Source organism: Syzygium oleosum, unplaced genomic scaffold (assembly GCF_021117445.2).
Source record: "Syzygium oleosum isolate NSW1041296 unplaced genomic scaffold, Sole_v2.1 Sole_v2.18, whole genome shotgun sequence".
In the NCBI taxonomy this organism is placed as follows: domain Eukaryota; kingdom Viridiplantae; phylum Streptophyta; class Magnoliopsida; order Myrtales; family Myrtaceae; genus Syzygium; species Syzygium oleosum.
This window is the reverse complement of record NW_026607502.1, coordinates 5523394-5547373: the sequence shown is the minus strand read 5'-3', so window position 1 is coordinate 5547373 and position 23980 is coordinate 5523394. Positions and strand designations below refer to the sequence as shown.

Sequence of the window (23980 nt, the reverse complement as noted above, 5' to 3'; positions counted from 1 at the left end):
TCACCACTAACTTATTATGACCGGCTATGGACCTGCCGGAGCGAATCTTACTTCTATGAACTAAAGATTCTTGAGCTCGAGGATTTAGATACTCTATATTCATCTAAGGCCCGTCATCGGTACATTTTTCTCTTATATAAGTTTTTTTTCTTCTTATAGAAGTTGCGTGCAATCTTCTATTAAGTTTTAATCTTTTCATTTTTTTTTCTAAAACATGAAAATCTAAGTTACCATGCACGGATGCTCACAGATAAAAATCCGTCATCAAAGAAAAATATATATAAGGCTTTACAAATAAATAAATAAATGTAATAAGTCTACCCATTATATGAGGAAAAAAGTATATCATTAGAGGCATGTTTTATATGATAGCATATATTTCAACATAAAAATGACAAAATGCATAATAAGTGATGACTTTCATGATTAAAAAATGGTATGGATACCCATTATGACTATGTTCGATAAGTAATTGATAACAAATCAAAAAATGTTTAATAACATAATAGTCCATTAACAAGTAAATGATATAAATATGTGCTAAATTTGTGCTAAATAAGATGCTCGTTAAAAGTTGAACGACGTAAAAATCTCTATTATAATAACATCACAGTCTAGATTTAACAAATAAATTTTATTAGCGAATTGATAAAATATATTAGGGAAAAATTCAAATCAGTACCTAAAATGGGGTCATTTTCTCAAAAAAGAGTCCAAAGTTAAATAAGGGCCTAAAGTGCCCAATCAATATGAAATAGGGGACCGAAGTGCCCAATGAGTCTCAAGTAAGGGCCTAGGTTGGCCGGCTGGTTAAATGCTCACTGGCCAGCAAACATGTCACTGTTCCGGCTATCGCAATAAGGGCAATTTCGTCTTTTACATTATATATATTTTTTGTTTCTTTTTTCCTTTTTTTGTTTTTTTTCTTTTTCTTTCCTTTTCCTTTTCTTCTTCTTTTTTTTTTCCTCTTTTCCCTCTGTCGGCCATAGCTGGGGTCGGAGGAGGTTGCTAGCCTCAGGCGGAGGCTGCCCTCGCCAACATCGAGTGAGGGCCGCCCTCGCCTGGGCTGGGCGGGCAAGGGTCAACCCTCGCTAGATCTAGCAAAGGCGAGTGTTGCTCTCGCCGGATCTGGCGAGGGTCGCCCTCGCCAGACGCCGGCGAAGGCAACCCAGGGTCGGGCGAGGGCAGCCTCTGCCCGACGTTGGCGACCTCCATCGGCCCTGGCTATGGCTGGCTGAGGGAAAAGAGGAAAAAAAAAAAGAAGAAGAAAAGGAAAAGAAAAAAACTAAAAAAAGAAACAAAAAAAATTTTAAAAGTAAAAGACGAAATTGCCCTTGTTCCGATCACCAGAACAGTGACGTGCTTGCCGGTTGGTGAGCATTTGACCGACCGACGAACCCAGGCCCTTACTTGAGACTCATTGAGCACTTCAGGCCCCTATTTTGAGACTGATTTGGCACTTCAGGCTCTTATTTGACACTACGTCCACTTTGAACTCTTTTTTGAGAAAATGACTCCACTTTGGGTACTGATTTGAAATTTTCCCAATATATTATCCATCATCACAAAAAATAAATTACATTGCATGCTGTACAAACAAATGAATATTAGCAAATAAGAAACCAACTATTACAAAATTTATAAAATAAAAAAAACCTTAACCATTATTACAAAAAGTAGACATAATGAAAATATCATATAATTTTAGAGTTAAATTATGCATTTGCGTATATATCATACATAATTAAGATTAAATGCGAAATCACTCATGACACTTCTGATTATATTTTACATCTCATGCAACCATTGACATTTGATTTTTAGCCGACACGTCAGAAAAGTAAGAATTTTGAGATCAAGGTTTTCCGATTGCAACGGAACCCAATCCTCAACCAAAAAGAGTCATTTAGCATTTGAATTAGCATTAGCCATTCATTTTCTAGCTTTTTGCATTTCAATTTCAAAAAGTCAAAGAGTTGACTTTTTTGTCAAATTTTGACCAAAAGTCAACCCAAAGTTAAATTTTGGTTTTTTGCATGAAAAACCCCAAAATAGTGTCAATTTCACTTTTGCATTATCAATTTTAAAAAAATTCAAAGTTTGACCTATTAATTGGCATTTTAGTGACAAATAACTAAAATGTTGATATTTTGTTAACACTTTTTCAAAAAAAATTTCAAAAAATTCAAAACCCCTAAATCAACTCATTTTTAGCTTAATTTCAGTTTGGCATCATCAATTTTACAAAAATCAGTTTAGAATCAACTTTTCCCCAATTTGCGAAATTTGGTTCCAATCGGCCAAAAATGAAATTACTTCATTTCTAGTCATTTTTTTTTATGATAGTTTCCTTCACTACCTTTGATCTAGAGTTCGTATTACATTCAATTTTAAAATTCCAAGCCAAGGATGACAACCTCCAATTTGAGCCCTAATTACGGATTTCGATCGGTTCTTCATGATTTGCATAATTAAGACACGGATGAACTTAATTTCTTATATGCAATTCAAATCCGAAATCAATTTTAGAAGATTCACATGAATTTGAGCGAATTTGACCAATCTAGTGATCCAATGATTAAGAAATCCAAGAGTAATTGGTCTAATTAGTGTAATTCAACTTGACACATTTTAGACTAACATCTAATTTGATGAATTGAAGCTCAATTTGACCAATTGGACTTCAATTAAATTCATTAGTTTAGCTTGGCCATGCAATTTAACTCAAATTAAGGAGCAATTGGGCCAAACAAGTTAAATTGGATCAATTTTGTGCTTGTATTTCAAATTGGTTCATTCCAATTTAATCAAATTTAATTCAATTGGGTCAATCAATCATGATAGAGATTTAATTGCATGAAATTAGAACAAAATTGAGAGAAGAACCGGACCGGTTCAACTCGATCAAACCCTGGTCAAACCGGTTCAACCCGGTTTGACTGGAATTGAAGCGGCTCAATTGAACCTGCTGTTTCCCAGCCAAAATTCCGGCGGCCAACTGTCCATTTTGACTAGCCAAGGCTGGCCACATCCCTTTGTGCCCAAAATGATATGTCCTTAAATGAAATTACAAAAATGCCCCTCAAGTGAAATTACCAAAATACCATTGTTTAAAGGTTAAGCAAAATTACTTAGGGGGTAAGTAAATTGATCATGGCCATTCATTTAGAATGTATCATAGCCATCCATAGTACTATGCCACTTATTCTTAGCCTCTAAGGAATATTCTTAATCATTAAGGGAACATTTAAAGTCATTGGATTGATCCAAAGGCTAGGGCTCAAAGTTGGGGAGGTATATAAGGATTTTCTGTCCAAAAATCAAGGGGAGCTCATTTTCAGATCTGGTTTCTCTCTCTCTCTCTCTCTCTCTGCTGGATACTCCCCCACCCAGTCTGATCGCTCGCTAGCCGGTTTCCGGCGCACCGCCGCCTCTCCGGTGACCCCTCGGGAGTCTTCAAGCCAGTCACAAGACCGTCAACCGCTGTTGGTGGCTGGAGCCTCTCCGACGGCTCCATTTCTCTCTCGGCCACCGGGCCGTGTTCCACGCCAGCAACAATTCCAACCGGCTCAAGCGGTTGAACCGGCTGGCTGGCGGTCCCTCCGGCGATTCCAACCCCTTGGCGATTCATCCTGACGTCCTCCCGAGGCTGTGGTGGCCATGGTTCCTCTGAACGGCCACTGGATCATCTCGTTCTTTTGATTTTTCGATTAAACGTTCATTTGTGCAAAACCGAGTCGGTTCTCACTTAAGCTTGTATGCTTGATTTTCAGAGATTCGTCGAGCTTTCCGAGGCTTCTCCGTGGTATCCAAAGGCTATATGCGGAAGCCGGATTGCTCGGTTGTACGTCGAAGAGTTAAAACACAAGGTGAGTTCAAATATGCTATTCTTGGATCTTGATGGTCAGTCTGCTTGCGATGATGATTTGATTTCGAAAATGTTAGAATCTCGCGAAGTGATGAACTATGGAAACGAAAAACACATCATGAGCTTCGTTTTGATAGGTTTTATGTTTAGAATGGACGTTGTTTGCTATGCTAAAACTGTATCAAAAGTTGAGATCAGAATCTGGAATGAATATATTGTGTTATGTTCTTATGTGCTACTGAATGACCTTGCTCGGTTTGATGATTTTTCTAAATTTTTGTGTTCATTATTTGAAAAAGCATCCTCCACAAAAATCGGAAGAGACATCTAGATCTATTCACTGTAAAATTTTCAAAAAATTCCAAGTATGTTAGGTTAGGACGATTAGCGTCGTCATTTAGGTTCACTCTCTATCATGGATGAGTTTTTGACCGACCTTCACGTGTTCTTCGATTTTTGTAAACTCGTGTGTTCAAAATTGGAAAAATATTCTTCAGAAATTTCACGTTGAGATCCAGAGCTTTCTGATGGTACCAGTTTTATGAAAATCGGAGCTCATTTAGATGTTCAAAGGAATTTTCATGATTTAATAAGATTCTGTGTCCAGATCTGAAGTTCCTTCCCTTGAACTCCAAAACATGTTTCTCCGAATTTGATAAGCTTGTGTCCTTTTTTTGCAAAAACTCAAAACTATGAAGTTTCTCATTGGGGTTTTATTATGTAGACTGGCAAGTTTTGGGGTTTAATAGTAATATTTATGTGGTCAATTTGCTAAAAATCTCAGATAAGGTCCTCCCGGCCTCAAAAACGATTTTCAAACGAATCCTCGGCGAAAACCGAATTTTATAAAAATTTAAGGGCTTATTAGCTAAAACTCAAAACATGAAAGTTATTTGTAATAGGGAATCCTAACTGTCTAAAGCTTTTCATGCATTTTAGATAAGATCTGTTATTTTTCCTGCTATTATTTTGAAATCTCTAACAGAACCGGGTTCAACCTGTCATTCCGAGCTAAAATGTGATTTTCGGGAAAATTGAGCTGAAATTGAGAAAAACGGTCTTCTTGACTTTTGATCCTCACAACGTAAGCTCTCCAAAGACACATGATTTGGATCATTTGTATATCATTAGGTTGATTAATCATATCTAAACAGAATTGGTCCGAATTTGGCAATTATGATTAAATAAGTGGTCCTCTTATGAAGCCCACTTCCTATTACTTGATTGGTTGAGAAACAAAGCCCGTGAGCCTAAGTGCATACTTTACTTATTATTATGCATGTGATTGCTAGATGTATGTCTAGGCCCGGTGCATGTTCGGTGGATAGCCCATGGTGAACACTTAGACCCGACTTTAGGGGTAAACCGATATGAGTCGCCATTTTGTGAATGCAAATGGTGGCTCGTTATCGTTAACCATTAATCAATCAATGCTAGTTGATTAAGTGGGTAGGATGATCAGAATGCATGTAAAGCAAAGGCCGACCCCGACGCTCGTTCTTGAGTTGATGCTTGAATGTTCATGCTTTCCCTTGTTTGAACATTTCTTGAATGTATGGTATGAATGTAAAACCGACACCCGTGAGGCGGTCCATGGAGAAGATGACCAAACAACTTCGAGGATGGTGGTTTAAGACCGATGTCCAATCCGGTCTCAATTTGTACACAATTTTTGTTATCCGATCATGTCTCGGGTTTTTCTATTCGTGTTGTATTAAACACCTGACGAGTTGTGAGTGTTTTTTACTTCGCACTTAGAATAGCTCGCTTTTCAATACTTTGTGTGTTTACTTTATGCATCGTCTTTTCAATACAAATTGTTTAATTCTTTTCCTTTTCTAGACTAAGATAGGGCTAGTCTAGAACCTAAATGGAAAACACAAAAACAAGTTGCATGATCACCTAGTGGACTATGACTTTGGCATGAAAATGGTAAAAAAATAAATAAATGCATGACAACTTAGATAACAACCATGTTTAAGTTTAGCGGTACCAAAAGGGCGTTAGTGGAAACATTAACGTAAGCTTGTCCCTGAACCCATGATCTCTGGTTTTCGTAGAAACTGAAATGAAACTCCCACGTTTCGATTGGGTATTCTAGTCAATTCCCGACCTAGGCTAGTGACGACTCTTAAAAAAGATAAAATCAATCCGATGTCACGCGAGGTATGGATTTAGGGAAAATCTATGTTCATGATTAATGGACTGTATGAATGACCAAAAGATTGATGCTTCGATAAGTCGTCTTTTGTGATGTGCTATACGGACCTTTTTATGAACACTTACCTCTAAACCCACTTCATCGAGTTTGGTCCTCGTGAAGTAGGTCACGACAAGAACTCCAATTATTGTATGGTTGATGTGAACGAAGTCCTACATTTCGTATCCTTTGTATTACTTTACAATGAATAAGAACAAAGTAAGTTAAATAAATAACATGACATGATGGTCCATACTTAACAAATGATTTAAAATGATATATATAAGATGATAGTACATATTCTACGTACAAATGAAAATTAGCAAATTAATAAAAAAAATTGCTCATTAACACAAACGATTTATTGAAGAAAGAATTAATTTAAAAAGGCTCTATAACGTGATCGTCCATAGTCATTAACATATGATGCTAGAGGATGATTGAAAACGTTATATCACACGATGCCCTACCCTTCTATTTGATAAATGAATGATATTAGAGGATTGATAGAAAATTTTACAACTAAAACTATCATACCTCATCTCTTACGGATAAGGAAATATTGTGGAACCATTTAAAGTAAATGCTATCAAATAAGTAAAAGAACCAATCATTACAAAAAAGTTATGACATAGTTAAAGGGTTATTTTACATGATTATGAAAATTTCATAAACAACTATAAATAAAAACTTCATGACCCTTATAATTAAATGGATGATTAGAGATAACTCTCATCACTTTGCATTGAAGATAATTGCGAAAGATTTGAATAATATACAATCACACAATATAACTAAATATTTTCACAAATAATGTTGTTAACTCGTTAGTGAACATGACAGCTCACATTCGATTAACAATTGAAAGGAATATAAAAAAAAATATTTTAGTAAAGCCATCATTACATAATCTTTATGGTGAAAGGAAAATGTATTTTCAATATGTTACATATTTTTCCATACTTTATAAATTAATATGACTAATGTAAAACTAGTGATGGCTCCAATCGGGAACAAGGACACTACAAGTGCCAAAAGTTGTGTACGACGCTCACTTTAGTGCCAAAAGTTTCCATTAGATTACTTAAATGCCAAATCGGAGAAAAAACGATCAGTTAAGTGCCAACGGCAAGAAATTCTGACCAAAATTAACACGTGTCATTTACAATTAAAAGAAAAAGGTGACATGGCATATTTTTTAAAACACGGTCCACGTGGACGTCAAAAACGACATCATTTTTCCGTTCGATGTGCCTCCAACAAATGAAATGACATCATTTGGAGCCTATGGCCAAAATAACGTTGCAGAATATGGATGTGTTAGATTCTTCGCTCGCTTGGCCGAGGTCGCAGAAGGTCGGCAACCCTCCACCTGTTACTACATACGAACAAAGCCTCTCGCTCGCCACCGTGCCTCGATCGTCGTCGCCCGGTCACTGTTGGCTGCCCGCCGTCGCTCACTTTCTGCCGTCGTCTCGCCGTCAATCATTCAGGTTAGTCATCTTCTCTTTTGAGGCTCTGACTGCAAAAATAGGGTAACAAGGGCAAAATTAGGGCTCGGCTTGGAGGGAAAAAGGTTTCTGGTAATAGAAAAGGAAAAAGGGCCTAGTTCTTGATACTAGCGAACAAATTCACTTTTGTTGCGGGCACCTCACTTTGTTTAATCAATTCGGTTCTATTATGGGCTATTATGGGGACCGAATTGACTATATCAATTTTGTGGGTTTCGTTCTAGAAAACAATAACCGCGGAGTCAATTCTCGCCACTGTCTCTCGATCGCTATCACTAGATTGCTGTCGCTCGCCCGCCGTCGCTCGCTCACTGTCGTCGTCTCACCGTCAATCACTTAGGTTAGTCATCTTCTCTCTTGAGGCTCCGACTACAAAATTCGGGAAAGGAGGGCAAAATTAGGGCTTGGCTTGGAGGGAAAAGTGTAACGTCCTTACCTCGGGGTTATTAATGCGACGTATCAGGCGCGTCGCCATCCCGTTTCTTTTATCTTCTTATTAAGAGTATGGCGTCCTGTTCACTTTTATCTTATTGTTACGATCAAGCAGAAGCATAAACTCGGGACAATCAAACAAGCAGCGGGGTTAAGATAAGCACCATGAGCAAATGTTATATTTATAGGATGGCATATTTATTACATGAGTGTATTCTATACGCCTCTTTCTACGGACCTTTTTTCCTTGTCAACACACTACATATACCCGCGTAGGCTGGGGGAAATTCCTATCTCCTCTAGCGTGACCACAGCTCTCAAAACTGATGTGAGACTTCCATGCCTACAAATCTGAAAAAACAACGGAGTGAGTCAAGGACTCAGTAAGTAAAACTCACTAAACTCCGGATAAGAGGACGCCTCGCCATCAAATAAAGCACATGTCATAGACACATCAATTGATAGCAGATCAATAGCAAAGATGCTTCAAACACACTCGTTTTTGTGCATAAGATTATCTCAACTTGCCTTCTGATTCAAGCAATAATATCTCAACTAAAAGCATGCACACGAGGGATTTATTATCTCAACCGTTGATATGGTTCTTCCGGAAATTCTCCTGGCAACGTCCCCTAATCAAAGGTGACGGCTATTCATCCGAACTTAATCGGGCAACGTCCCCTAATTAAAGGCGACGGCTATTCATCCGAACTTAATCGGGCAACGTCCCCTAATCAAGGGCGACGGCTATACTTTTCTCTCATGCGACCATACCAACAAGCATTAAACCAACTTGAGTACTTCACATGAAGGGCGTATCATGCCATGTTGCCTCGAAAATCTTAAGTCATGCCAGGCACGAAACCAAGCTCGTGGCCCGAACCGACCGGTTATGGCGCTGACCTACAGCAAGCAGGGCTTGGATCGGTACTCCTCAATACCGACCCTCCAAGCAAGCATCGTTCCGACATACCTCGACGCCGATCCGAACCAAGCGAGACTCATTCATGATTTGGACGTGCTCTCAAGCATGATGCCAAACACATGAGCAAACCTTACAAATGTAAATGCAAGCATGGCAAGTTATATCAAGTGTTCACAAACCACATAATTCATGCAAGCACCACAAACACATGATTTGCCCAATAATGCAACATGACACCCTAGTCAAGATTTAGTAAGTCTACTTATTACTCTCCAAGGTCGTGGCCATGTGTGGCTTAGGAGTGAGCCGACTGGCAAGGGGCGCAGCAAGGGCGTAGCTGAGATAGAGATGGCGGCCAAGAAAGAGTAAGGATGTGAGGGAGAGAGAGAGAGTGGTGATGGTGGAATGGTGAGCCAATGGTGCAAGTGGGGGCTCCTCTATTTATAGGTCTCAACCTCATCATTACTCTTCTATTTGGACCAATAAAATTCTTTGAAGTGGCAAGCCTATTTTGATGAGTTGGCTAGCCTAGCAAGAAAAGGTGGCAAGTCTAAATAGATGGTGTGGCAAGTGTGACATCCCGAATTTCGGCCCATTTTTGGGATTTATAAAACGCGTAATTTGTCAGTGTGCTTATAGTAAAATCTCGCCCGGGAACTGATCACTCCCGGTTATCATTTTAAATTAGAGATTTCGCTAGAATCGCACTCGATCAAATTTGGCCGTTATTTGGATCCCGAACTTGGCAGTCGATTTCCGGGAGTTTCGGGACAAAATAAATTGGACGGTGTCAATATTATGGTAGCCAACGTTGAGATTGTCAGGAATGATGGAAAAATGGGAGTTTTTGACCACGTGCGAATTTGGACTAGTAGACCTCCCTCGTTATGATTTGGTCTAATTAATTTGGCCTTTGTCCCTTTTTATGTGCGAGGCTTATTTTGGACCCGTAGACCACTTTCGGTTTTTAATTTGGGCCATCGGATCGCGATTAATATTTGAATGTTCAAATATTTTCTTTTATTCTCTCTCTCTCTCCCTCTCTCTCTCTCTCTCTCTCTCCTCTCCTCTGCCGCGCATGTCCTCTTCGCGCACGTCTCCCCCTGCCCACGTCCCCTCAGCTCACCCACTCCCACCTGCTCTCTCTCTCTCTTCGTTTCTTTTCCTTCTTTCTTTTTCTTTTCTTCTTTCTTTCTCTTCTTCTTCTTCCTTCTTCCTTCCCCGAACTCGCCCGGGTTACCGCTTCGTTCTGCTCTCGCTCACCGGCCGGCCGCCCATCCAGCTCGACCGCCCATCCACCCTACCGCCCGACGCCACCCTCCTCCTCGCACCGGCGTCGCGCGCCGCAGCCGGCCTCCTCGCTCGCCGTCGCCTCCCGAGCCGAGCCGCGCCAGCCGTCGCCGCCCGCTCGGCCGCTCGACGCGCCGCGCTTCCTCCCTCGCCGCGCCGCACTAGCCTCGGCCTCGCGCCCGCCGCTCCACCGGCTCGCCGTCGCCGCCGCCGCCGGCAAGCTCGGCCGCCGTGTTCGCGCCCCGCACCGGCAAGCCCGCCTCCCTCCCGCTTCTCTCTCTCTCTCGGTTTGGCCGTGAGGCCTTGCGGGACTCCGCGCCGCCTATTCCGGCGGATCACGCCTCGCCGGCTCGCCGTTCCATTTCTCTATCTCGGCCGTTTTCTCGCCCTCTAGGCCGTGGATTAGCCCGCTGCTTGTATTCGCCGGAGCCGCCGCCGTTGCTGTCGCGCCGCCTGTCCGCCCGCCATTCACGTGTTCTCGGTTTGAAGCTTAGGACATCCGGCCGCCCTAATTAGTTTGCATTCTAGACGGGTTTAAACAGGTAATTTAGGGGTTAAACGGTGGAAGCCCCCTTCCCTCCCTTTCTCTCTCTCTCTCTCGGAGATTTGGCCGTGAGAGGCCTTGAGCCTTCGGATTCGGATCGAATTTGTGCCGGGCCGTCCTTGTTCCGGGCGGAATCCGTGACCGAGAGTGATTTAATTGAGGTTTAGTGGTCTATAGCTGTGATGTGGCGAAGCATAGATGCCTTGATTTGGGCGAAATTGTGGACCATTTCCCGTATGATGGCTGATTTTGTGGCTATTTTACGGGCTTAGTGGACACCGTGCCCCATTGCTGGTTTAGTTCTCTCCCTCTTTCTATTTAGCCGTGGATTAGCTTTGAGACCGCAATTTCTATTTTTAGAAACCGTTTGCCAATACAAAATTTACGCCGCTTTGATAAACAATAGAAAATTCTATTTCCAGTGAACAAAATCCATTTTTAGAAATGGAATAAAAATAATAAAAATCCGAAAAATTCATAAAAATCTTTAAAAAATTTAGAAAATCCCAAAAAATTGAAAAATTCCGAAAAAATCATCAAAATGTCGAAAATAAAAAAAATTTAGATTTCAGGAAAATAGGAAATTTGTTGAATTTTTCAAAAAAATCAAGCAAAATTTTCAAGGACCGCTTAATATTACCCACTTTTAGTGAAATTTAAATTTTTTAGGTGCCCAAAAATCAAAAATCAAAATTTCAAAACTTCACAGAATTTTAGAATACGTATGCCACCACTTTGTGTTCAGCTCGGTTTGAAGCTTAGGACATCCGGTGAGTTTGACCCTAAGCCCTAATTAGGACAATTTGCATTTCTAGACGGGTTTTAGGGGTTAATTAGGTTAATTTAGGGGTTAAACGGTGGAGGCTGTTAGGGCTGTATCGTGGCTGTTTTGGTGGTGAGTCGTGATGATTTAATTGAGATTTAGAGTCCCGTATTGTGCTGTGAGTCGGCTGAGCTTGGGTGCTTCGATTCGGATCGAATTTGTGGATTTGGCGGGAGAAACTCGTGATCCAAACGGTGGCTGTTAGGGACTGATTTTGTGGCACATTTGGTGACCGAGAGTGATGATTTAATCGAGGTTTAGTGGTCTATAGAGTGCTTTGTGATGTGGCGAAGCATAGATGCCTTGATTTGGGCGAAATTGTGGACTTGGCGGATGAAATTTGTGGACCGTATGATGGCTGATTTTGTGGCTATTTTACGGGCTTAGTGTGACAATTTAATTGAGGATTAGTGGCCCGTAATGTGCTATGCGATGGCTGGAAGCATTGGATTGAATTGGCCCGAGTTCGGTTAAGTTCGGGTTCAATTGTGGATTATAGTGCGCGCCTAGTTTGGTCCTCATGGTGGCTGATTCGGGTGATGCTTTGGGGAGTCTAATAGAGTATTTTGAGGGTATTTGTTGGCCTAGAATGACCTGCTTGGTGGCTGTCCATACCGGGATTTAATTGGACAAGGCGCGATCAATTTGAGGCTTGATTGTGTGATTATCGGGAATGATCGCATTGATCAATTGACTGGCTAAATGAGCCTTGTTGTGATTGATTTTAGGATGCCATGTTGCTTGTTTAGCGGGACTAAGAATGGAATAGCTTGGCGGGCCTCGAATGCGAGGGTTCTTGTTATCCCGGTTATGTGGATTGTGCATGGATTGTGTGTCAAGTTGATGTCATGGCTGATTTGAATTGATTGTCTGATTGGGCATGTTGATTTATGAAATTGAATATGCGTGGTGCAAATGCGCATGATTGCATCGTGATTTGAGTAAGTGGTGCGGTGCAAGTGAATGCCCATATGTGAACGTTATAGCCATGAGTTTGCATCACGAGCATTGGCACGGCATGTGCATTTACAAGTGTGCTCGAGTGACATGTGCATTGTGATCACCTAAAATGCCCTGATGCGTTTAACGCGGGGTTCAGATGAAAATTGGTGCTTGTGAATGTGTGATCATAATAAACCCTGATCCGTTTTACGCGGGGTAGTGAACCCGTCCTGAGGCGTTTAACGCGGGACGATGCCCGGATTGCCGGAAGACGGCCAACCTGATGCGTTTACGCGGGTTCGGTCCGTATATGGAGATCGGTGTTGCGCCTGATGCGTTTACGCGGGCTAGAGACACTGGGCCTGATGCGTTTACGCGGGCTAGGAAGTGTTGGATAGTGATAGACCTGATGCGTTTTACGCGGGTCGGACCTGATGCGTTTAACGCGGGTCGGAGGAGAAATTGATAAATGGAAAGTATGCTAGAGTGCAAGCGTGCGAAAATGCATTGATGAGGCGTGAGCACGCGTATGAGCACGAGCATAAGCATGACATGCGTTGTGACCAAATGATGTGTACATGTGCTGCGACTGGATCCTATGTTTTATGCTTGAATTGTAAGTGCCTAACTGCGGGGCAAGGTGAGTGTTGGATTTGGGCCCGAGGGCCTAAGTCAATTATGATTTGCTTGGAGTGTTGATTTAGTACTCGTCAGGAGGTGCACTTTAGCCTAATTTAGGTTTAGGGAATTACTCGCTGAGATTTATTCTCACTGTTGTTGAAACCCAATTTTTCAGACCCCCAGCCTTGAGGATGCCAGGCGTATTGAAATGTTTTGGGAGGAGCCCCGGCTAGATATAGTGTTTGATCGCCGAGCCACGTACCCGCTTTTGACTTTTGAGGGTGGGCTGTATATGAATATTGTATATGTTTCCCAATGTCAAAACAAGTGTATATTTATCCGTGCTGGTTGTTGTATGGCTATCCTTGGTTAGGTGTATTTTAATGTACGGGTGGTTTTAATTACTTCCGCATGTGCTTTAAATCTCTGTGTTGGGTGTTGGGTCGGCGACGCGTCCTGGGACGTCGCACACGAATCGACCTTTGCGAGGGATGTGGCGCGCCGAGGAGTGCGGGGCGTGACAGCAAGCCTAAGCAGTAGGTGCATACTTGTTTTCTTCTCATTGGGCCACTTAGGGTGTGAATCATCCTAACATTAATGAAGTGTAATAATGTAGGAGACACCTAAGCTAGGTGACTCACCCTCCATCATTAATGGTTAGATTTAGTGTAATCATGAGTTTAGGATTTGATGTTACCTCTAACTTGCTCTCCAAGACAAGCCATTCTCTCTAGAAAATTCTATTTTGTCCATTTTTCAAGGAATAAGGCTAACATAATAACTAGGCCAAAGAAAGTGCTAACTTGGTCGGGTATGAGTTCCTCGTGTTTATCCACGATTGACCATGCCTACTAAATCGAGGTTTGTAGCCGAGTCACCATCGGAAGTGGCGGGTCATGGCCAAAGTTGTTTTAGATGACTAAGTCGGTGGCCCATGTCAAAGGCACAATGGCCAGCACTGACCAGGCACGTGGCCCGTGCATGGCCTGGCACAGGACCTATCCACTTGGTTCTCGGCCTGAACGGGCGCACGGCCGGGCCGCTGGCCGAGCAAACTGGGCGCGTGACCCGTGCAGACTGGATGCATGGCCCGTGCATGACCTGGTGCGCAGCCCATCCGTAGAGTCCATTGGACAGGCACATGGTCGGCACTTAGGCTGGCCTTTGGCCTTATGATAAGGTCAAGTTAGGCACATGACCGGCTCTTGACCTAGCACATAGCTTAGGCACATGACCCATTCGGTAAGGTTGTCAAACCAATCCGCGACCAATCCACGACCGGTCCGTGACTCGTCCAAGTGTCCCATGGCCGGTCCATGGCCAAGCATACTTGGTCCGTGGACGACCCTTGGTTGTCATGTAGTTGTTTGAGACCGATCGTTCCGTGACCCACACACGGTCGCACGGATTGATCCATAGTCATCCGCGATCAGTACATAACCGTGTGGAAACACCCGCAATCAGAATAAGACTGCGCGGAATCTATCCATAATCGTCCACCAATCCGTGGTGGTTCAGGATCGTCCCACGACCAACCCTTATGGTCGAGAAGTCAATCCATGGCAGAATAGCTCGAGTAACTTGTATGGTCATTAGATTGATTCATTGTCAATTCCTTTGATCATTCCAAGGTCGATCTTTCGATCAGACCATGGTTGATCCCTTGGTTGCCCTTCCGATCAAGTTGATCGGTCCATGATCTATCCTTATATTGGTCTATGGCCGATTTCTCCCATAAATCTATATGTCAGTTCTATAGCCATTCTGTATAGCCAAAATCGTGGATGTCACAAAAAGGGTTCTTGGTAATAGAGAAGGAAAAGGACTTGGTTCTTGGTACTAGCGAACAGATTCGCTTCTGTTGTGGGGACCTCACTTTGTTTGATCAATTCAGTGATATTGTGGGGACTAAATTGATTAAATCAACTTTGTTGGTTTCATTCCAGAAAACAACAATCGCAAAGTCAATTCTTTAATCAATTTTTTGCGATTGTGGGGGCCTCCAGGTAAAATTATTGTCCTTTCTGCTATGTGGTTCCTAAAGCTAATGTTTTTTTCCCTTGGGTGCAGTGTCGGCATGGGGGAGAATCTTGCGGCCATCATTGTTTGCTATGGCGGGGAATTTGTAATTGGCACTGAGGACTAGGAATATGCCGGTGGAAATGAAGGTATTATCTTCGTCGATGTTAGGAAGCCATCATACATTGAATTCATGGGGATATAGTAGATTATTTACCATGCAAAGTGCAAAAATTACATTATTGTGTTCCTAGGAATGAGTTAAAGGATGGTTTGAGATACTTTAGTGATGATAATGGTTTTAAAGATATCATTTACCATTATCTTCACAGCGAAGAAGCTAAGGTGTATGTTGAGTATTATAGTGATAATGAGGATGATTGAGATGATGAAAACGATGAGAGCACTGAAATAGAAGAAGTAGGAGATCGCATTCAAGCAAGTAATCAAGTCGGGGATGAGTCTACATTAGACGAAGGGTAACAGGAGAGGCAAGTGAGGGAGGAGAGGGATGAGTCTACATTAGTTGATGAAGAGTTGATTGGATTAGATTGGGAAGTTGCTCAATCGAGTGACAAAAATGATGAAGTTTTGGCAAATGTGAATTTTCCAAGTGATGAAGATACTGATGAACTTGCACAGTCAAGACAAAAGCAGAGGGAATTTGTGAGAAATAAATTCGTAGCATTTGGAGAAATGTGTGAATCTGAGCAAAAAAAAAAAGAGATGAAAGAGCTGGAGGTAATGAAAGTGCTGGTTCTGAGAATGAACTTGAGGATGATGATGTACCTGGGCGTAGAAGGAAAAGTAAGTTTCCTTGCTATGATCCAACTGTCGCCAAACCTGTTTTGTATGTAGGCATGATATTTGATGATGCTAAATAATTTAAAGAAGCTATTGTGAAGAACTCCATTGCTGAACAAAAGAGCATTGAATTCATTAGAAATACGAAGGAATTTATAAGAGGTAAGTGTTCCCAATCTAATTGTCCATGGAAGATCTATGATGCGCTGAGTAGGAAATGGTCATTCCAGATTCGGTATTTTTAGGAGGAACATAGTTGTTCCATCATGTTTGACAATAACAGAGTAACAAGTGCATGGTTATCGAGGCAATTCTTTAATACTATTAAGGCGATTCCTGAGATTAAGAGTCCTCAGTTTCAGCAATTAGTGAAGGAGCAGGTAGGGGTTAATGTATCGAGAAATCAGTGCGAAAGAGCGAAGCAAAGGGTGATGAAAATACTAATGGGTCAGTATAAGGAAGAATATGCATAGATTTGCGATTATGCTTGCGAATGCATGCTTTAAAACCCATCTAGTCGAATATATATAGAGGTTGTTGATAGGCCACTGCCTGACTATGGGCCAAAATTTGATAGATTTTACGTATACTTTGATACATGCAAATGGGGATTTTTGGCTGGTTGTAAAAGAGTTGTAGGATTGGATGGTTATTTTCCGAAGGGATTATGTAAGGGTAGGAGTGAGCGGTTCCAGGTTCTTTACAAATTCCTCATTTTTTGGAACCTGGAACCTACTCGTCAAAATTTGAAACCTGGAACAGGTTCCAGGGTCTAACATGTACTTTTTATTTATTTATTTAAGTTTTAGTTAAACAAAACTAAAATAAACGTAATAATACTGAATAAGCTTGTCAATCACCAAAAAGAATATAAAAGACTAGTTTTCCTGACATTATGGTTCAAATAAATACAATTAAAACGAGAAGTCATTGTATAAATCAATACTAGGGGTAAGCGGTTCTATGTTCCATATATGATAATTGATTTCTCATTTTTTGGAACCTAAAACTTACCGCACAAGTTCGAGAGTTGGTTCCAGAGTATACCCAGGTTCTACCAGTATTATTAATTAAACAATTACAGTGAATCATCACCTTTAATGACCACTGCTTGCTGCTATGATCCACTAACCATAATTTATATTTGGACACACGAAGCTTATGAAACATTAACAAGTCATAAAATGAAAGCTCATATTAATGGTTCCAGATTATATACTCATCATTTAACGCCATGAAACACCACAGGATCACACGAAGACATAGACTTAGAAAAAACACAAAAAACTCTTTTAGGATTCAGGTTCTAAGTTCCAGGTTCCACCTACCTGAACGTAGAACCTACCCGTCGAAACAGGTTCTCTAATTTTTTAAACCTGGAACCTACCATGCGTACCTTGGAACCTAGAACCTACAAGTTCTCACCGGTTAGGTTCTCAGGTTCTAGGTTCTACCCTGGAACCATGCTCACTCCTATGTAAGGGAGAATTCTTGGTTGCTATAGGGAGAGACACTAATAATCAAATGTTTCAAATAGCTTAGGTTATTGTCAAGATAGAGAACAAGGACACCTAGTCATGGTTCTTAAAAAATTTAATGGCTGACCTTGAGATTGACAATAAGGGAGGTTGGGCATTCATGAGCGACCAACAAAAGGTAATGCCATTCTCAATTATTAGCTTTTTCATGTTACTTAATCTCATATTTTTGCTTACTTGTATTTGTTGGCTTGAATTTTTGCAGGGACTTGTTCCTACATTGGCTGAGTTGATACCATATGCCGAGTATAGAATGTGTGCGAGGCACATATATGCAAACTGGGCAAAGAACTATAAAGGATATAAGCTGCAAAAGCAATTTTGGCAAATAGCAAAGAGTGCCAACATGGCTAATTTTAGATTGGCCAAACAGAGGTTGTTACAGCTGACAAAGGAAGGTTTCGAAGCACTTTTCCAAATAGAAGCTAAGCATTGGTGTAGGGTCTTCTTTAGCGAAGAATTCAAATGCGATTTCATTGACAACAACCTTAATGAAGCTTTTAATGGAAGAATAATAGAGGCGAGGTGCAAACCAATCATCAGCATGCTTGAAGACATTCGCGTTATGGTCATGACTAGGCTACATAGACAAAGAGATGATGCTGCAAAAAGGACTAAAAAATGTGGTCCTAGTATTGCGAAGAGATTGGATGAGAACCTGGCTGCTAGTAGGTTCTGCTATCCAATTTGGAATGGAGACGATGACTATGAGATAATGAATAATAATGATAAGTATGTCATCCACCTAGAGAGGAGAAAGTGTTCATGTCGAACCTGACAACTAATTGGAATTCCTTGTGCCCATGCCGTTTGTGCCATCCAAATGAAGCGACAAAACCCAGAAAATTACCTAGATGGTTGGTACAAGAAAAGCACATACCTTACTTCATACCAATTCATGATGCAGCCTATCAAAAGTAACAAATTATGGAAGTCAACGAATCATGAAGCCCATATACCCTTACCACTAAAGAAGTAAATAGGAAGGCCAAGAAGGAGATGAAAAATATAGAAGGGGAAGATCTCAAGTTGGAGGATAACTAGGACTGGGGCAAAGATGAGGTGCTCCTAGTGCCACAAGGAAGGGCACAATAAGAAAAGATGTACGTTGAAGAAGCAACATAAAAAACAACAAGCTATTGGGGCTGATATAGGGCCAATAGAAGGGCCTCCTGTAGGGCCAACAGAAAGGACATCAGAAGGGCCTCATATAGAGTCAGGTGTAGGGCCAGCTGAAGGGTCAATAGAAAGCCCTATTGTGGGTCATGTGTAGGGACTACTGTAGGCAGGATAGCAGCAGTAACCACTGAGTTGACTATTGAATAAACAAGAAAATATCCAGTAAGTTATACATGATTGTGCTTTTTTGTGTTATTTTATGGGTTTAAATTTAATTTTTTTTATGTCTTTCTCAGTGAGAAGACGACGAACAACATAGGTCCATAGGTTGCTCCCCCGCAAGTTGCTGAAACTAAGGTACCACAACGAACAAGATGAGTTCTTGGGAAAAGGATAAGGTAATATGGTTATGGCCTTTACACAAACGAATGTACTCGAATGACTATTTTGAATGTAAGTTTTGTAGGACTTGTGCATTTAATTTATATTATGGCACTTGTATTTCATATATTGGTGATTATATGGTTATTTTGTTGTAGCTTGGGAGAAGTTCGGAGCTGCTTATCTCTCAAGGTGGGCCAACTGAAGAGTCAAGGGTTGTGCCAAAGCCAAAGAAGAGTGCTCCAAAAAAGAAGATATTGACTACAGCTCCAAAATAGCCATCAACAAAAAACCAAGCAACAGTTCCATATGAACCGACTGAACCCGGTACCAACAGTAACCCTACGGATAGCTCCCATCACATGACACGTGGTAGAAAGAAAATAGCTGCTATTAAGAAGAAGGTATATGGGACAAGAAGGCCGGTTAAAGAACTTGTACGTCCAGCTAGAAAGAGTCTAAGGATTATGAGTCAAGTAAAAAGTGTAAAAGGAAAAGGAACTGAGGACGTTGTGCAAATTGACTGATGGAAGTTGCTACCATTGTTTTTTTTGCAGGTTGCTACCATTGTTTTTGTTTAGGTTTGTTTTGACATGTTAGGTGTGAGGGAAACCTTGAGTGATTGGGGAAGTAAAGCGAGAGATTTTTTTTTGTAAAGAAGTAGTTCAATATTAATGGCAACGATGTTTTTTTCGGTTCTCATTTTTTGTCTTGGTTTTTGCTGGAATGCGAATGGTTGTTATGTTGTGCTGCTAGTGTAAGGTTGTGATGAGACTGATGTTGTTTTGTTGCTGGTGGAAGTTGTGTATACTAGTGCATTTGTGGGTGCCAGCAATTATGTGTACTAGTGCAAACACAAGATGCACCAACTGTGCTAGTGCAGTTCAGGATACTGGTGCATCTTGGCACTAGCAAGCATAAGACTGCATCAGCAGCTTGGTGGTGTTGGTGGCCGAGTAGTGCTAGTGGTGGTGGTGTTGGTACTGGTGGTCGAGAGTGGCGTTAGTGGTTTCAGTGGCCGAGTGTGGTGCTGGGGGTGCTGGTGCTGGTGCTGGTGCTGGTTGCGGTTGCCGAGAGTGGTGTTAGTGGTGCTAGTTATTCTGGTGGTTGAGTGTGCTGGTGCAAGCACAATATGTGCTGTGTTTTTGCACTAGCAAGTACTAGAGTACTCGAGCAAGTACCGGTGCTGCACAAGATGCACCAGTTCCTTGCATCGTCCAGTGTTTGCATATATGTGTATCTAGTGGCTTGTATTATGCTAATGCACGGGGGACAAGCTCGAGGATCGTGGACGAGAGCGGCCAAGTGCATCGATAGCTGAGCATAATGCATTTAGTATGTTGTGGTGCATTACAAGTGAAAAAAAAAAAGTGAAATCAACTTAATCATTTTTTTAACTCGTGCAGCACAAGTGATCACTTTTGAGCCACGATTGGCACTTAAGTAATCACTTTCAGATGGCACTCATACGATCACTAGTTACAACTTATGGTATTGAAATGATCACTCGACAACTTGTTCACTCCTTATTTCGACCAATGTTTGCAACAAATATTGCAGCAGACTAGCAAAACTTTACCAGTAAGCCATTGAAGCAAATCAAGATTGACAATACACAACTAATCAAGGGAACTTGTAAGTGCTCACAACCAATAAATTCCAACCTTCTATTTTTACCATAGATTGCATACAAATTTTTTTTTTGCAGCAAACCTACAACCCAAATATACTTACAAATTACACAATACAAGTACATAATCCATTGATCTTCACAACTATGGTAGACTGAGATACTTCTTCTCAACACTCACTTTACATTTGAGCATAAAATAGACCAAACAAGACAATAATAATACAAGCAATACTCGATAATACTTTCTTTCTCTTTTTATCCTTAAAACTTCCTTTTTCAAATGGTTGGCCATAGATGCTAAATCCTTGATTTCTGCTTGCATAGAGTCTACATCATCCAACTTGTCTGTTAATGTAGGTGGATGTTGATGTCGTCCTTTAAGTAGCTTCAAGATCACCTTTGTCGTTCGACCGAAGAATTTTGCATCGACCCATTTGAAATATTTGCACTTTGAGCCTTTTCTATATCTGGCGCATCCATGAAATCTTCTCTTGGGATTCAACCGAGTCCAAGATGTTCTTCTTGGACTCGGTAATCTACAATAACAATTACACTCACCTCCTTCTTTCGCTTTGTCGAAAGGAAGTTGAGCCGTTGCTGAAGCTCTTGCCCTCCATTTGCAAGTGCAAGCACTTAATTTGGGGGGCAAACCAAAATAGGGTGAATTCGGCCGGTTAGGGTTTCAATTTGGGCTTCTCTTTTAATTTGGGGATTTAAGGTTCTTATTTGGGGGAAATAAGCTAAACTACGTCGTTTTGAAATGTACATATTGACTCTGCATGCTGACTAGACTCCAGTGAGCCACATCAGCTTCAGAAATTAATAAAAAAATGCCACGTCGAATTTTCGGCTAATCAAATCGGAGTTGGCACTTAAGTGATCGGTTTTCAAAAAGTTTGGTACTTAAGTGATTCGGCAAAAACTTTTGGCGCCAAAGTGAGCACTGTACACAACTTGTGGCACTTGTAGTGTCTTTATTCCCTCTAATCGTGAAATGATAAATAGAGATATCTCTAATAGATAATATGTTAATATATTTTCTTTAATTTGTAGTAAAATATCAATAAGAAAAAGTTAATCATCATAGCAAAAAGTTACTAGTGATTTAAAAAATGTTCAAAAAAAAACTATGTACCTTGGTATTGCTATATAGATATATAAAATGAATAATTAAGATTTTATCTTGTTAATTTTCATCAAAACTATATCTTCGCCAAGAAACATCAAATAAATATGTGTTTGAACTCGCTGAAGGATAAAAATAATGCAAATCTGATGATCTCTGCAAAGGGATCAAAACAAAACCGACTAGTATTATATTGAATAATTAATTTGAAGCATCAATAAATACAAAATATATTTACAAAAATTATAGTGTTAGGGCTCTACGACACACATGCAACATATTATCTGGTTGTATTTGCTATGATTTTGCAAGTTTTCAACGAGTTTTGGAGGCCTCGTGCTGCTGGAAATATAGGGCCGAGCAACTGGCCAAAAAACGGTCGGGCAACCTGCCTATCACCGGTTGGGTGACCGGAAAGTCGCCTGGGTTACCCCATCCATTCCGTGACTTAGCCTCCAACCAGAAGATCTCTCCCCCTGTCTCTATCCTCTTACCATTTTTTAAAAGTGTTGTCTTTCGAATTCCCGGGCCACAACAACATGCTATCAAGATCCTTTCTAAAATTATTAGAGATGAACCCAATGTCTAGAAGATTGCCCATCTGGAAGAAACTTGAAGTACCTGGAGTAGCAGGAACTCGACCGGGTGGCCCAAAGACAGCGAACGGTGACCCGAAATTAATTTAGATGATTATAAAACTCACTTAATCAGATTTATGTGCTTTACATTTTATTTCTAATTTTGCAGGTTTGCACCAGCTTTACGGGCCTTGTCCTGTCAGGAAAAAAGGGTTGCACGACCCACAAAATGAGAAGGCAAAGCACAAAGCATCCAGTGACCCAAGTATGTAGATAATTTGAGGAGGCATCATATTTTCAGGGACATAAGGACACTAAATGTATCAAAATTTTCGTACAGTACTCATTTTAGTGTTAAAAATTTTCGCCAACTCGTTTAAGTAACAAATCGGAGAAAAAACGATCACTTAAGTGCATCCGACGACAAACGCCTACAAAAAATATTACGTGATTTTTTTAAATTTAATGTTGATGTCTAGGTGGCTTTTTCATAAAATAAAAATAGAAAAAGAAAATCCACATGGACGATGAGGTGGCATATGATCATAAAACGACGCGGCACTAAAGCAGTTCAACTCCCTCCCTCCCTATCTCCTCCAATTTCCTCCATCTCTCGCATCAAATTATCACCACTTGCAACGTCGTTGGCGAGAACTCATTTTTGCCGCGTGTTCTACCGTCGCCATGTCTCTCCTTCCGCGCTTCTTGCCGTTTCGCTTCTGGCTCGGTGGAGTCGACGCTTTCCTGGGGAAAATAATGGAGATAGGATCGAATTACTCTAAAAATCGAAATTGAGGAAAATAAATCGAAAATTGAGGCAAGTTGAAATAAACGAGGGTCGGATTTTTACCTCGAAGAGAATCTCGGACTTAAGGAAATTGGCCAGACTCTCATCTTAATTTGTTGTCCGAAGTCGACATGGAGGAGGGTCTTCTGGTTGGGAAGCAATCAAGTCGCGATTTTTTAGTGTGCCAGCGACAATCCGATCGACTGAAGTCCCCACTGAGATGCATTGCTTGGGGAATCTTGCCATTTTGGAGGGGAAGAGAGTGGTTCCCGGGCAAAATCGAATTAGAGTTTCGAATTTGGGAAAATTCGAATTAGGGTTTAGAATTTGGGGAAAAGCATGTAGACAACTTCATTTCGGGACATATATGTTGACTGGGCACAAGCCTGGTTAAAGAAATTACTAAAATATGGCCTCATCGGATTTTCCGTGATCAAAATCGGAGTTGGCACTTAAGTGATCATTTTTTTTTAAAGTGGCAGTTAAGTGATTCGAAAAAAAAAAAAAAAAACTTTTGACATCAAAGAAATCATCGTACGAAACTTTTGACACTTCTAATGTCCTTATTCCTTTTTTAGGGACTGTTCTAACTCAAGTATCGGGTCAAGGCTTGGTTCATAGACATGCAGGTTGAGTTGATCCAATGCTATCTATTATTCCCATTCGACTCAAATATTTGAGATTTCGATACTCAATTCGTGCTCAAGCTTAACTAAGTAAAGCATTTTACAAGTTCAGCTTGACTCGACTTGATTTGGTTTTTCTCAATATGAAAAAGTTAATTTGGGTCTAAACCAAGTTAAGCTCAAACATAAGCTTGATCAACCTTAAGTACTCAA

At 40.9% G+C, this 23980-nt stretch overlaps 1 protein-coding gene across 2 annotated transcripts in view; it reads right to left on the bottom strand.

The window, feature by feature from the left end:
• Nucleotides 1-23980, bottom strand: part of LOC115687235 (ABC transporter C family member 12-like) — a 59060-nt gene that overhangs the window by 18367 nt on the left and 16713 nt on the right. The gene's annotated exons all lie outside the window — the stretch shown is intronic.